The sequence below is a fragment of the Sapajus apella genome, unplaced genomic scaffold (assembly GCF_009761245.1).
Source record: "Sapajus apella isolate SASKATOON/1434 unplaced genomic scaffold, GSC_monkey_1.0 scaffold121, whole genome shotgun sequence".
Lineage (NCBI taxonomy): Eukaryota > Metazoa > Chordata > Mammalia > Primates > Cebidae > Sapajus > Sapajus apella.
Genome location: NW_022437061.1, coordinates 2000124 through 2015592, shown reverse-complemented (window position 1 = coordinate 2015592; position 15469 = coordinate 2000124). Strand labels below are relative to the sequence as shown.

At 34.3% G+C, this 15469-nt stretch overlaps 1 protein-coding gene across 11 annotated transcripts in view; it reads right to left on the bottom strand.

The window, feature by feature from the left end:
* Window positions 1–15469, bottom strand: part of MTHFD2L (methylenetetrahydrofolate dehydrogenase (NADP+ dependent) 2 like) — a 185017-nt gene that overhangs the window by 21544 nt on the left and 148004 nt on the right. The gene's annotated exons all lie outside the window — the stretch shown is intronic.

Below are 15469 nucleotides of genomic sequence, written 5' to 3'. Positions count from 1 at the left end.
TATGTATATATTTATTTATATTACATATATATATATTACATTGTTCCTTAAAAAAGAGGCCATTGATCATTTCTGAGCTGAGAGAAGAACAAAGATGATTAAGGCAGCACCTAAGTGCTTCTCAGGATGAAATCCTGCAGGAGTTACCCTCTCACCTCAGAGATCGCTCCCCTGACATCGCAGGGACACCTGCTGGAGCAGCATCCTTTTGTATACCATGAATAGCATGAGGAGATCTTGTGGAGGTGAAGTAGAGTGGAGCACAGTGAAAACAACTTGGAAATTGGAGGGAGAGAAAAGAATGAATGGGGGGAAGGGAGGGAGGAAGGGAGAGATATGGAAAGGAAGGGAGGGGGAAGAAAGAATGAGTATAACAATAATTCATATTCCTGAGGGTTCTTGTAAACAGTAAAGTGCCATACTCATGATGGCATCTCATCAACTCCAAACATGAAGTGCTAAGTGTTATCTTTAGTTTTCTTTTTATTTCTTCTTGGTTTCTTTGAATCATTATGTCTGATATGATTTTGAAAGGCGTAATATATAGTAAGCTCTCCTCACTATTGCTCTATTCCAGTTTAAAAGATAGATCTACAGAGATCTTCTGTCATCATCTATTTCCTGTAATTAGTTTCAAATGCAACCGTACCAGCTAACAATGGTTAATGTTCCAGTTTTTTTTTTTAATTGAGCACTCCATCCCCAAATTTAGTAGATTAAAGCAACAATTTATTATTATGTCTTATGGTTCTGTGGGTTGACTGAGTTCAGCTGGATGCATCTGGCTTGAGATCTTTAACGTAATTGGAGTCAGATAGTATCTGAAGCTAGAATCATCTAGAGACATGACAAGGCTGAAAGGACTCACTCACGTGGATGCAGTGGATGCTTGTGGTTGGCTGGGAGCATAGCTAAGGCTGTCAACTGGAATACATATGCATGAACTCTCCATGGGGCTTGGGTTTCTCACAGCCTGGCAGTTGGCTTCCAAGAGTGAGTGTTCCAGGAGATCAGAGGTATTAGTTGCCAGTATCTTAATGCTTGGACTAGGAAACTAGCATAATGTCACTTCTGTCATATACTATTGGTCAAGAAGTAACACAGTCCACTCAGATCAAGAGAAGGAACAGAGACTCCACTTCTCAGTGAGACAAGAATCAGAGACTCTGTGGTCATCTCTATTATTATATCACAATGCTTCTGGTGGCCATGGTGTCTGGTAGATGATTTACTCACATTCGTATTCTAGATCCCTTGCAGGAAAAGCCTACCCACTGTGTTGTTAGAGACATTCTAGCACGTGAACTATTCATTTAAGCATTACAGGTAGCTTAAATATCACCTCATAACATGATTTTTACTGCTGGCAAGAGTTTAAAGGCTATAAACAAATGATCAGTGCTAACATAGATGTAGCTATGGGATAGCTTCCTTAGTTTCATAATGATGTAACAGAAGAGGAATCAATGTTTGAGATATATTTTTCCCTCGCTTTCCTATCCTGTGATATAGAACTTATCCTTTTTATTTCTTCTGACATAGATACTATGCATTGCTCCATAAAATAGTCATAAAATCCTGTTTCTTCTTGGTATCCAACAGAAAAAGAGGACATATATAGAGTATAGCTGCAGAAAAAAATTTCAACATAAAAATATTCATGAAATGGTTATTAAAGTCCAGTTACTATGCTAATGGCAAGTATCCCAATCTTCCTCTGATTATTATAACATCTCAGGGAATATTAAATGGCAATAAACAAATTGCACAATTTTCAAAATAAAGAAAAGTATAAGCTTGATTTTAATTCCCCAGAAAATCATAAAATATAAAAAAAACTTTAAATGTTTATCTTTTTTGGATAATGATGCTTTTTATGTCCACTGTAGAAAATTTGGAAAATACATAAATATTTAATATGAAAATAAAAGCACTATTATCTTTCCATCCAAAGAAAATAAGTATTAGTATTTTTAGTATATTTATTTCTGAAATTTCAAAATATTTATATATTAAATATAAAATATGAAACCTGCATTTCATTGATGTTGTGTCTCACTATGTGTCTCACCACTCTGTGATTAAATTAAATTATGAGCATTTTCCCATTTCATTTTATTTGAAAATTAGAAGCTATATGAACTAATTCATTATATGGATTACCATAAAAACATATTCATTCCTGCAGTATTTCTAATAGTTTGCTATTATAAATAATGAAGTGATGATCATTTATGTTCAGAAAATGATAAGTAATTTCTTAATTACAGCATCAAGTTTTAGAAAACTTTTCACTGAACTCTTTTGAATGGAAAAATATAGGTTAGATAAAAGCACCTATTGATAGAGTCATACGTGGTTAGATAACATATTACAAAACTGTTGACCAATGCATTTGTAACAAGGTCTACTGAGGTCTTCTGTGAAAACTATTTGTCAATACCATGTTCAAATTTTTAATAAATAATTTGGAAGAACATATTGGCATTGTGAAGGTTTTAACTTTGTTCTCCTCCAGATCCATTTTCCACCACTTTTCTCCTTTACTCTAGGCCAGTGGTGGGACTGATCCTTACAAAGGTCTTGTGTGCTTCTTGTCTCTCTTGGAATCATGTCATGGCCATGAGACCAAGCTCAAGCTAGCCTACTGAAGGATACAAATGCTGTAGAGGATAGCTGAGTCACTTTAGCTGAGGCCATGCTAGACTGATCAGCCCCCTGCCAATAACCAGTGATGCCAGATGCTTGATCAGGCCCCAGGAAGATTGTCAGAAGTGAATGAGTTACTGTCACCATAACTGACCAGCTGAACTATGGACTCAGGAAAAATTTTTTTAAAAGGTGCTTGTCTAAGTGACTTTTTTTTTTTTTTTTTTTAACATACCAGTAGCTACACAGTCCATATTTGAAAATGACACGAAATTGGACAGAATGGCTACGGGTTGTAATTTTTGAACGATGGATCATTAAGTATCAAGAAGAATCTGAATGGAAACAAGTGTATAAGTCTCACAAAGTGCTGTACTTGATTAAAAACTCAATACAAAACTAAGATGGTCTCCAGATACTAGGATGTAATATTTTTCAATATATTTTTAGCAAACTCTCTGGAATAGTTGGTTGTACTTCAGAGGCTGGTCTAAGGAAAAATAATTAGAACCAGTCAAGAAATCATGTCAAATTCTTATCACTTGCTATCAGACTAGCTGGTTCAATTGCTTATTACTGATCTAAAATATGATAAAATCTTGTGCCACAACATAAAGCAACTATATCAGTAAACACAGTTTAATTCAGCTAACTTTATTTTTGTTTTTTGTACCAAAACATTTTCAATGAAGTAAGTGGTATGTTGATTTACAGTCTGGTGCAAGTTCCCTATCTTCTTGTAGACCTATAACACATAACGTGTAGAGGATATGAAATAGTCACAGACCATCACCAGTGCACTGACCACACAGTGAAAACCTCTGCAATAGAGGAATGGTTGAATGAACTTAGGCTGCCTATCTCAGAAAAAACAAACAAACAAATGCATACACCTAAAAACAAAACGAGGAAAACCCAATAACTACAGTAGTTTCTTCAATATGCTAAACTGCAAATCAGGACGATTTCATTCTATATGATTTCAGAGAGAAGAAGAAAGGAAGAAACACAAAGGGAGGAAGTATATAAAGAAGATTTTAAGGGTAATATAATAAACCATAAAGAGAAACTATATAGTGTCCTTATCCCTTATAAGCAATATTCAAAATAAAGGAGGGATTGAACTGGGAAGGCTAGTTGCAGGTGGACAAGTCCCCAAATGACCTTGGCTGCCCTAGCTCTTTCCCCTTCAACTTAACAGAGACTTTCTTTTCATCCCATTCTAGTTCTAGATGGGGCATCCTAGTAACCAGAATAGGGCATCTTGAGATAAAGAGAAAGTGTTGAGTACAATCTAGGCTATGTCCTCCTCCCTCCTAGAATGAGATGTTTCCCAGTGACTGACCTCAGCAATTTGGTGCCCAGGGTGTACAAACTCAGGGCAAAGTGCTTTTGAGTTTCCTCAGGTGTGACACATGGGGCAAGCAAAGATGAGACTGCATCTGCCCTGGACAGTTTCCTGATCCTTGGGAAGTCGGTTCATCAAGGATTCTAGGCTCCTGTTTATTCTTCCTGCGTATCTGTGAATAAAAATATCTCCTTTGGCTGATTTATATGAGTGTTCTGTCTCACCATTCTTATGCAAGCGATAGAGGTACTGGGCCCCCTTTTGCTCCTCCATGCTGTCCTCATGGTGTTGGGCCTACTAGAGCACCTGGGTCTTCTCTAAGCTTCTGGCAGACTTATAAAATTCTGTAGTAGTGATGTCTTTCAATTCTAAAATTTCAACATTCTCCTTTGTTTTTTCAAATAATAATAATGATAATAAACTTTTTCCAAGTAATTAATTTCTGAAGTTGGGTTGATTTTTGAATCTATCATTCATTCTACTTAAGAAGATGGAGAAATAACATAAATTATATTTAGTGGTTGGAATTATAACAAACATATACAATCCCTATTTTAGTTATGCTGAATACTCTAAGTAGTCCACTTACATTGCTGTCTTGTAGAGGCAAATGATTGGAAGCACATAGGTGCTCAATCATTATATTTTTATAGATATTGAAAAGAAATTTCTTAGACTTGATGTGTTTAATTTCCTAAGCATACAAATGCAATATAAATTCTTGTCATTTGATAAAATATAATTAAATATATTTAAATATTAGATAAAGAAAAGACATATGCCACTAGGATGCATAGTCAGAATTTTTTTCTTTTTGTCAGAGTTGAAAATGAACAATTTCAAGTGAATAATTCCTATGAGCTTTACTTTTTCTGTTGTTGCTGTTGTAATTCCATGGGAACCAAATCTTAATTCTTATTTAATTTGAGAGCTCAAGCATTACATGTAAGAACCAAAACCGTCCGCACTCACATAGCTCATATAAGTTGTAATATTAACATTATTATATTATTCAACTGTCTTCATCTACATAACTTTCTTACTCCAGGAAACTCTTACTCAGAAAGATGAAAGTTGAAAGTGACTTTGCCTCAGGAACTTACTGAAAAATTCATTTAATGAACAGCAAACCTTTTGATATTTCAGTAGGTAGCATCAAACAGCTTATTGTGTAGGACGTTTTGAAACCCTTGCTTCAAAACCCTCTCCTTGTATCCACCAATCCTAAACTTGCATATTATAATCATTATCCAATTCTAAGCAAGCCCCCATAAGGCACATTAAAAGACTTGCCTTGTAATACCACTCAGGACTTCAGCATGGACAAAGACTTATGGTGAAATCACCAAAAGCAATTGCAGCAAAAGCTAAAATTGACAAATGGGATCTAATTAAACTAAATAGCTTCAGCACAGCCAAAGAAATGATCATCAGAGTGAACAGGCAACCTACAGAATGGGAGAACACTTTTGCAATCCACCATCTGACACAGGTCTAATATCTAGAATTTCTAAGGAACTTAAACAAATTTATAAGAGAAAAAACAAATGACCCTATCAAAAAATGGACAAAGTATATGAACAGGCACTTCTCAAAAGAAGACATTTATGTGGCCAACAGACATATGAAAAAAAGCCCAACTCACTGATCATTAGAGAAATGCAAATCAAAAGCACAATTGGATATCATCTCATGCCAGTCGGAAGGGCAATTATTAAAAAGTCAAGAAATAGCATGCTGGTGACGCCATGGAGAAATAGGAGCTCTTTTACATTGTTGGTGAGAATACAAGTTAGTTCAACCATTGTAGAAGACAGTGTGGTGATTCCTCAAGGATCTAGAATTAGAAATACCATTTGAACTAGCAATCCCATTACTGGAAATATACCTAAAGGATTATAAATCATTCTACTATAAGGACACATGCACACATATGTTTATTGCAGCACTATTTACAATAGCAAAGACTTGGAACCAATCCAAATGCCCATCAATGATAAACTGGATAAAGAAAAGGTGATACATATACACCAAGGAATGCTATGCAGCCACAAAAAGGAATGAGATCATGTCCGTTGCAGGGACATGGATGAAGCTGGAAGCCATCATCCTCAACAAACTAACACAAAAACAGAAAATCAAACACCACATGTTCTCACTCATAAGTGGGAGTTGAACAATGAGAACACATGAACACAGATAGGGGAACAACAACACACATCAGGGCCTGTTGGGGGTGGGGTGAGCATCAGGACAAATAGCTAACGTATGCTGGGCTTAAAACCTAGGTGACGGGTTGATAGGTGCAGCAAACTACCATGGCACGCAAATACCTATGTAACAAACCTGTATGTTCTCTGCATGTATCCTGAAACTTAAATTAGAAAATTTTTTTTTAAAAAGACTTGCTTTGAAACAAACTCTAACATCTTATAAATATTTCAACTTTGCCTCACACTCTAACATGTTAATAAGGTTACCTGGCTCTCCAGGAGAAAAAAATATCTCTGATGTGTAGAATCTGATGATTTCTATAGCAGAGTCCTACCATGGCTGACTTCAAGCTACTAATGTGACCTCACTGAACATGGATTGGGGAAGAGATGTTCAGAATCAATCTCACAGGCTGGTGGAGCCAGCTTCAGCATACCACTGCTACTAAGGCTCTGTCGCTACAGTTCTCACCCATGCTACAGTGACCATAAACTAAGATTTGTCATATCATTGAATGGTTTGGGTGATATTTTTGGGGAATCAGCATTCAATAATCTTAAAGATCCACAAAGATCTAGTCAAGAACTTCTCTTGTACATGATCCAAGACCTTAAGTCAAAAATCATGAGTGCCCTGTGGCCTATTAAACTTCCTGCTAGGGTTAGGAGTTGTTGGTCTCTGACTGTTATGATGAGGTATGTCTCACATTGAGTCTAACCTCTTATATATATTTTTTCACTTAAAGTTCCCCATGCACTGCATTTATTTTGTCTTCTATGAATAAGAAGCCCTTTTTAGGGAATGCTTTGATTATCTAATCAGATTTGAATAACTTTTATCCTTCATAGAAATCAGTTTTATTATTAACTGCACTATATGTCTCTATCCGTGTCATTTTTTTGTATCTCTATAAAAGCAAAGTTCACAGAAAGGGAATGGTTGTAACCAGATAAATCCATCCTCAAACTGACCTTGATGGGCTGGGCATGGTGGCTCATGCCTGTAATCCCAGCACTTTGGAAGGTTGAAGCAGGTATATCACTTGAGGTCAGGAGTTGGAGATCAGCCTGGCCAACATGGTGAACCCCCCATCTCTACTTGGAAAAAAAAAAGAAAGAAAAATCAAACTGATCTTGAGGACTGAGAAATTCAGAAAGTTCCTCTGAACTTTGGAAAACTCTGGAAAAACTTTGCCTCAGGTCACGTACCAAAATCTCATGAGTGCTTTTTCCAGTCTGTCTTGTGATATCTCTCTAAAACTTACTGTCCATGAACTGCACAGGTGTGAGGTTTGCAGCTGGAGCTGGCCCAGCCAACAGGTCATGAGGGGCTGAGGCAGGAAGCACACAAGCGGTGCTTTCCCCTGATGGTTCCTAGGCTCTACTGGACTTGCCTCAGTTTAAACTGATGACCATTCCTCCCTCTGACAGACTCTTTCTTTGTGTACATATTTATACCATAACCCAAATTCTTACATTTATTATCTCTCTAAATGAGATAAGTTTCACTTAAGATGATTTAGAATTATAATAGACATTTCCAGGGAGTTTTGATATGAACAAAAGTGTTCATTTTAGAGGCGCCTGAGAACATAAAAAAATACAATTCCAAACTTCCAATGGTCTGCCTTGTTACTGTGTTTGAGGAAGTATCCAAAATTATTCAGACTTCAAAATTATTCCCTTAAAAGATTCCTTTGTTGAGACAAATAATAATAATAATAATAATAATAATAATAATAAAAGTGAAATACTTAATCTCTTTTAGATTCTTCCAAACTTCAACACAAACCTAATGGTCTTTATCCTGTTATTTTTCTTTTTCCAGCGTCTTTCTCCATCTCCTCCTGGATTGTTCTCCTTTACCCCTTTCTTCTGGCTGTCCAGAAACCCATAAAGTGCATTACCTTATAAAGTTAAGACCCCCTCAGAGCAGGGAAAAAAAAAAAACCCTCTTACTGTTAATTTTAAGATCTCATCCCATTCTGAACTAAAAGCCAATATTAAAATTTACCCTAAGCCTGGCCATGATAAAATTTGCAGAGACATCAGGAATAGTTTTAGAAACGTAAAATCCATACTTCTCAAATCTACATTTATTATTTCATATGCTCAGATACAGAAGAACTGAATAAAAAGGCATAATACAAAGGTTCCCCATTGCATAAGAAATCAGAGGGATTTTGGAAGCTGTAGATTTTGAATGTCTTTTAGAAGCTATCCCCCAAATTATTCCTTTGAACTTAGATTGGACTCTGATGCAATCCTATAAGCTAAGAAAGAATCAACCCATTAGGGAGTTCAATGATAAGTTATTTGACACCTTTTGACAGAATTCAGAAGTAAACACTAATTCAGATGAAGCCTCACTTTCTGATCATTTTCTTGTGAATGACCTTAAGCCAGAATTAAAGGAGTTAAAACACAAGAAAAAAGCAGAAAATGGAAACAGCCTATTGCCAGACCTCTAGCACCTTGTTGAACATTTTGAAAGGGACTTGACACAAAAATCAAGTAAGACTTAAATTTAGGCTCTCACAGATAAAAAAAATCAGACATTACCAATCATTAAACACTCCCTAAAGAGGGAGTCGCTTGGTAAAGACATTTGCGGATGCTGTAAACAGGAAGAACACTGGCCAAAAAAAAAAGAAAAAAATAATTAATATATTAAAAATAAAGGAAAAAAATGAAGGATGTAAAACGGAAAGTACTTTAAAGAAAATCAAATGCCCAGTTTCTCGTTTTACCCTTAAATTCACAAGGAGAAATTTCTTACAATTTTAAGAACAACCTTTTGATTGATGTAGGTACTACCATATTAGCCTTAAATTCTTCTATTCTTATTCAACATTTCTCTTTGAATAAACATATTACGTAGGTGGTGGTATTTCTAATAATTCCTAGACAATCCTTATGTCCAGATCAGGACAGAAATATAGTCTTTCCTCCTCTGTGATCTCACACCTGTTAATTTGATACTCTGAAAGTAGAGTTGCCAGATTAAATGATGTCCTGATGATCTCTTTCTTAAAATCCCTTAGAAAGCCCTATTCACAGCTAGTTTGGATAATGACATAGACTTACTGGTACCTGTGTATCAAAATCAAGCTCAAATTGAAAATATCAAAGAGGTACCAGAATTTTTGTGGGTAAAAGTTTGATATTATCATCAGGATTATTGGGGCTCTACCTATGCAGGTTCAGATTGACCTTTATCTAAACTTACATAATACCTCTTAAACCACTAGGTAACACCTAAAACTAACATTTATCTTTCTGTTTAAAAAAAGAAGGTCTAAAAACCCCAATGTGTAGGGATATAGATTCATTGAGGACCTTAGAGCCATAAATAGAATATTCATTCTCCATGGTAGCAAATTTGAATTCTATTTTAACTTTGTGCATCCTAAGGCTATATGTTTTACAGTTTTAGATCTGTATTTTGTTTTCTGTAGTGTCTCCTTAGATCAAAACAATTCATACTTATCTGCTTTCTTCTGGAAATATCAAAAGATACACTTTCTGCTATTATGCCTTAGAGTTTACCGAGGCACCATCACACTTTTCACAAGTCTTCAACCTGGACCTAAAGAATTTGAAATTTCTCTGTAATTCTACTCATATAACACTGGTGAGGATTTGAGGCAGAACGTATATTTCAGAAGATACTAATTTGAATTCAGACTCTGAATTTGAAGTTTCCAACAGTTCAAAGTGCTTTTATGTTACGCTGGTCCATCAGCAGACATATTCCTGAAGTACATAGGTAATGAAAGCACATATAATTTATTCATACATTTATAGATTATTTATCATGAAAGCAGATAATTTATTCATACATTATTTATATATTATTTATTATGTATAATTTATTTATTATGTATTACAAGTATAATAAACTAGCTACTAGATTTTACAGAATCATTTCCTGGTGTAAACTCTCCTTTTGATATTTAGTGGTTTTCAAAACTCCCATATCAGTTAAATAAGTTTTGAACAAACTATATTAACTCTAAATTCTGGCTCATTTAATAGCATATGAAATTGAATTGCTACATACGTAACAATTCTAAGTGATATAATATGATCACTTAGAAAATTCTAACAAAGATAATTATACACTAATGCATAAAGAAGGGTTATGGAGAAAAGCTTGTGTTCCCCCCGCCAAGCTAATTAATCCTTTTATGAACTTATTTCTGACAGAAGATAGGGTCTATTATTAATGCAGAATTTCAAAAGTAATTGAGATGATAATATTAGGGTAAAATAGTCTCCTCGGAAAACTTAGCAGCAAGATTTCTTATTTATCTAAGATTTTTCTATTATGGGTGAAAATTTCTTTAATAAATAGATGAACCAATGGATAATCAATACAGATTCACAGTACTGTAAGATTTATGTCTTTCACATCAAGTGACTGTAAATATGTTATTTTGTGATTTATTATATGACAAATATAAAATAAATCACTAATGTTACCTAGGCAAAAATATACGGAATAAAGATAACCTAGAAAAAATGATAGCAGTACCTAAATCAAACAAAGCAGTAGTCTGTACCCTAGGAGCTAAGCTTTCTCTAATGTGAAGGTGTGACCATTAGCTCTTCAGCTAGTAGGCGGCTATATCCTCATTCTCACCAATTAGAGCCCAAACTGGGTATTTTCTTATGCATATTTGACAATCTCAGAATTGAGTAAGCATGAATTAAAAAATAAAATTAACTTCCCTATGGATCCTCCTATCATAGCCATCTGTAACTCTTCATGAAATGGCTCAGTCAAGCAATCCTGATAAAATGAAGCAACATATTTACACATCACTTTAATTAATAGAGTTCAAAGGGCTGTGTAAACATTATCTAATTAAACTTCACAACAATTCACTGAAGCGAGAATAGGTTTACCTATTATCCTCATTCACAGAAGAGAGATATTGTGGTGCTGAGAGGCTAAATGATTTCTTAGTTTCACAATAATGAGTCAGAGGTGAGGCTGGGAACAAAACCAGAACTCAAATTCAGATATAAAAGAAACATCTAAGAAGTGCTTATTCAGGTAGATGACTTCTTCAGCTGGAAATTGTCCTACTACATAAAGAGAATAATGAGAATGAAATTTGTATGAATGTATGTTTCTTTCTAGATTAGAAAAACTTTCTTTAGCATTATTTGCTTTGCAGACAGTAATATAATGGCTAAATGCATTCTAGCTAAATAGAGCCTATATTAGTAATACAAATACCTCAGTGTCTTCTCCCAGGCATCCTCCTGTTATTTCTAGAAATCCTTAAGTAGTGTTTATAACCCAGGGAGTCAGTGGCAGTGACCACAGACCATTTCCTGTTCTTGTTCTTTTTCCCTGGCTTCTTTGGTTCCTATCTGAATTGATATGCCTATGATACCTGACATGAGAGTAATATTCATGCCAAGGACAATATTTAAATGCCCACAAAGCTTCTGCTACTTGTGGTACCAGAATAGTGCTAGGTTCCTAACTGACCTCAGGGACAGTAGGGCCCTGCTCTGTGCCATATTTGATCATCTAGGGCTTTGGAATCCTTTTATATTCAGAAATTCATAGGATCATTCAAGTAGTTCCATCATCTTCTGCCTTGGACCATATTTCTGCAAAGTCAATGGACCTGTAGGGTCCAAATGCGTGCCTCTCTTTCCTTCTTCCCATCAATCAAACCTTATTCTCCGAGGGCACCTATAATCTCAGTCCTTTAAGAGGCCAAGGCAGGAGGATCGCTAGAGCCCCGGAGTTCAAAACCAGCCTGGGGAACATGAGGAAACCTTGGTACTACAAAACAAAACCAAAAACAAACAAACAAAAAAAGGTAGACATGGTGGTTCATGCCTATGGTCCCAGCTACTTGGGCCATTATGGCACCACCTACTCTAGCCTGGGCAACAAGGTGATAGGCTGTCTCAAAAAAATAAAATAAAAATAAAGAAAGAAAGAAGAAAAGAAAGGAAATGTATTTCCTACCAATAGACACCAGTGCATTTGGGAAATGGGGAGAGCTTGCAGGCCAGTGGGGACAATAGGCCAAAAGGCAAGGGTCTATATTACCCACTCTCATGTTATTCACAGAGTATTAAAGTCAAATAGAATGAGTTTCAAACATTTTAGAACCCTTTCTTTAAAGGAAAAATGTTTACTAAGCTCAGTATGTAAAAGGATCAAAGCAATTAGAGATATATTAGTTAAAAAAGAGGTGGCGGCTCTACAATCAGCAAAAATCCCCTTAGGTTCCTCAGAGCTCAACTTGAAAATCAATTAGTCCAATTTCTTTGTTTTAAAGATGTAGCTCCTGAAGGCCAGATAGTCTAGATAATACAAAGAAATGAGGCCTGATATTCAGAAAACAAATTACTTTTTTACAATCCCTAGTATTCTCTTCTAATGCAGTCTTAGATTTTCCCTTCCTCTATAACCATTAAGTATTCTAGCAGCAGCTAAGGCATGCAGTGCTGATTGACTCAGAAAAGTGATACAGACAGGAAAAAGAAGTAGAGAACTTACTTCTTAGCTTCAAGATTTCAAAACCCTAGTGCTTTAGAACAGAGACTGATTATACTGAATAGAACTGCCAACACAATGTTGATAGACGTGGTGGGAAGGAAAATCTTTGTTTTATTCCTGATCTTAGGGGGAAGATCATTTTTATTCTTTATCTTGTACCATTAAGTATGATGTTAACTATAAGGTTTTCACAGATGCTCTTTATCAGGTTGGGAAGTCCACTTCTATTCCCAGTTTGCTGATAAATTTTTATCAGGAATGGATGATGGATTTTGTCAAACGTGATTTCTGAGATTATTAAGGTATGTTTATTTTTATTTGTTTTAGTGTGCTAATATGGTAAATCACATGGTAGACTAATCTTAGATTTTTGGGATAAACCTTATTTGGTCATGATGTATTGCCCTTTTAATATATTGAATTATGCAGACAAGAGAAAGAAGTAAAGGGTATCTAAGTAGGAAGAGAAAAAGTCAAACTAGCCTTGTCTGCAGATGACATGATCCTATATTTAGAACACTCCATAGTCTCAGCCAGAAAGTGTATTAAGCTAATAAATAACTTCTTCAAAGTCTCAAAATACAAAACTAATATGCAAAAATCATTAGTATTCCTATATAAAACAACAGTGTAGTCAAGAGCCAAATCAGGAATGAACTCCTATTCACAATTGCCACAAAAAGAATAAAATATAATACCTCAGAATACCTCCCTAATTAGGGAGGTGAAAGATCTCTACAAGGAGAACTACTAAATATACTATGCAGTTGTAGTATACTAGTAGTAGTAATAACTATACTAGTAGTAGTAATATAACTACTACCATACTATGTGCATATGTATGTATATGTATATATGTATATGCATACATATATATGTATATGCATATATACATATATACACATATATATACCTATATACATATATATACATATATACATATATGCATATATACACATATATGTATATATGCATATATATACATATGCACATACACGTAGGATTATATTTGGATTAAAATTTTAAAACTACTAAAGTGTGACTAACATACAAAAAGCTGTCCATATTTAATGTAAAAACTTGGTGAGCTGAGAGATAAGTACATACTCTATTACTGACATTTTAGCTGCTTTCAATGATTTACTATCACCAACAAGCTATAATAAATGTTTATGTTTATAAAAACAGGTCAGGTGTTTTAAGACAACCAGAAAAACAATGAAATCTCTAGGTCATATGAAATGCACATTTTCAGATCTCATAACATTGTTAAATTATCTTCTAGGGGAACTATAATAAAGCACAACGTCATCAGCAGTGTATGCAAGTATGTGCTTTCCCGGATCCTTGCCAATATTTGATATCATCAAGCTTTGCATTTTTTGCCAATCTGATGTGTGAAAACAGTGTCTCATTTTGTTTTAATTTGCAATTGTCTATAAGTGACAATGGGCAATTTTTATATGTGTATTAGCCATTTAAATATCATTTCCTATAAATTGTTCTTTTTAAAGTTAGGTTTTTGAATTTTTTTAATGTATTTATATATGCTTGATACTAATTCTTTGTTGTTTATAATGAAAATATTTTCTCCCAATAAAATTCTCAAATTTTAGCTTTAATTAGGCACTTGTTCTATAGATTTTAGGAATTTTATGTATTTACATTCAGTTTTTATATTTCTTTTAACTTGCATATATGTCTGTGAATTTGTGTATATCTTTTCTAAGAAAATCTGTTCTCCAATAATTTTATTGTTATGGTTTTTAATTTATGTTCTTTATCTTATCTGGAATCGATTTTGATGTATGGGGTAAGGTGGGAATCTAATTAGATTTCTTCCTAAATGTGAGGTCAAATGTTTTCATATTATTGATTAAATCAATAATATTTTATTCCCATAAATAAAATAAAAATAATATTTTATTTTCCCCCAGTGTTTAATGACACTATCCTATCTACATAGATTCATACATATGAATGTATTTCTGTTTTTTTCATCCTTTGCCATGAATATATTTGTCTTTTCTTATGCCTGTGCTTTAATTTTAATTACCAGGTCTTAATAATATGGTTTTAGACAGACTAAAATACTACTGTTCATAGTAACTAACACTTGTTGAGTTATTCAGTGTTCTAAGTGCCTTACATGTGCTATCTCTATTTGACCTTAGAACCATATATAACATAGATGTTATTATCCCCACTTTGGAGGTAAGAAAATTGAGGAAGAGAGCCTGAGTGACTTATAACATAGGCAATAAGCTCACACAACTAGCAAGTGGGAAAGCTAAGTAGCAGAAGAAAATAAAGTCTTCTTATGTCTTTTCTTTCAATTAATCTTTATTATTATGAATAAGATAATCATATATTTTTATGGCTCCAAATGGGACAATTTTGAGAGTAAAAGTGAATGCTAATGATAATTACAAGTCATTAGGCATAAACTATTTCAAATAAATTATGATATATGGTCTTATTATTTATAAGGTAATGCTTTTGTGGGATAAATCTTGCCATTCCTGTGCAAAATCATGACCATTTGGATGGCATGGAATTTATTGCTTCATTTGGGAATAATCAGCATTCTTATGTGAATAAATTCTCTCATGTAAAAATATGGGTTACAGCTCCACTTGCTCTGACTTTTCCCTTTGATTATATATTTGCAAAGTTATTTTTATATTCTTATTTCTGTTTAGTTTTATTAAACTGAATTTTATA